Genomic DNA, 1,595 nt, shown 5'->3' on the forward strand with positions numbered 1-1,595 from the left:
TCTTAGATATAAATTTATTGGATCTCCCGAAATACATAGGAATAAGATGTTATTTTAATTTGACTTGAGTGTTCAACACGTGAAGATGATTGATAATTGGAGATTCAATGAAAGCAATATTTTTTTAGAATTCATTATATATATATATATATATATATATATATCCATGTGTTTTATTTATTTTATAGATGGAACTAGAAAGATTTTCATGTTGGATGTTTATTATTTTAATTATTTATGGAATGAAAGGTTTGGTAACGATTTCTAAATCTATATAAGATTTGGGTCGTTACAGTTTGGTATCAGAGCATAGGTTTAAATTCCTGTAGACTCACATGTATTCTCATAATTCGGTTTTAAAAAAAAAAAAAAATTATTGTGAACAGTGACCGGACCGTTCACGTGAACAGTACTCGGTACTGTTCACTGTTCACGTGAATAGTATTGTACTGTTCACGTGAACAGTGTAGGATAAAAAAATAAAAATAAATAAAAATTGTGTGATGTTATATATATATTGAATTTTCTTTTTTGTTACATGTTATAAAAGGCTTATTTGCTTATTTATTTTCCTAGATAATATTTGTTTAAGGTTAATATTTATTTATTTATTTATGAATTTAACGATAATATTAAATTAAAAGTTATGAAATATGTGAATGATCTTTGGCACTCAACGACCACCAATCGACCACCCTCCAACGACTCTAAGGTATGTAAAAAGGGTAAGAAGATAAATGTACTTAAAGCTTTTTGCGAGATTTAAATGCTTTAAATTTCCTATCTTTAAATGTTAAGACATCCACGTTTATTTTTCCCACTAAATTATGATATATATTGTCATAGATAATTATAACTTATTAGACTTAGTACTAAGTGTGATTGGTGACTTCATATTAAATTTTAGGAAATGGCACCACCTACTCATACGAATTTGATGCGCGATTTACTACGAGCGGTACAAGAGTTGAGCAGGCAAAATCAAGCACCTCCACCACAAAATGCACCGCCACAGCAGAATGCACCGCATTTTGCCCCTGGAGCTATCTCAGTGGTTGAGCAGTTTCGTAGGTACAAGCCTTCCACTTTTGACGGTAATTCTGAATCACTGGTTGTCGAAGAGTGGATAAGAGGCCTGGAGCGCATATTTCGACACATTGCTTGTACGGATGCACAGAAAGTATTATGTGCAGAATTTATGTTGATTGGAGCAGCTGGTCACTGGTAGGAATCTGTTTCACGTACAAGGACGGAAGAGCAGCACCGTAATCTGACTTGGGAGCAGTTTAAAGATGAAGTGATGGCAAAATATTTCCCACAGGCTTTGAGAGATTTCAAGGAATTAGAATTTTTGCAGCTCAGACAAGGGAGTATGTCACTTACTGATTATGAAAGACAGTTTGAGCAGCTCTCAAGATATGCCCCGCACTTGGTGGATACAGAAGTTAAGAAGATTAGGAGGTTTGAGAATGGACTGCGCCCTGAGATCGGCATGATCATTATGTCCCATCGTTTCACCTCATATCGTGAAATGTTAGAGAGGGCTCATGCTATTTCCTATCAGAGGACTACCTTTGAACAGTATGCCCAGCAAA

This window comes from Olea europaea, chromosome 18 (genome assembly GCF_002742605.1).
Source record: "Olea europaea var. sylvestris chromosome 18, O_europaea_v1, whole genome shotgun sequence".
Classification (NCBI taxonomy): domain Eukaryota; kingdom Viridiplantae; phylum Streptophyta; class Magnoliopsida; order Lamiales; family Oleaceae; genus Olea; species Olea europaea.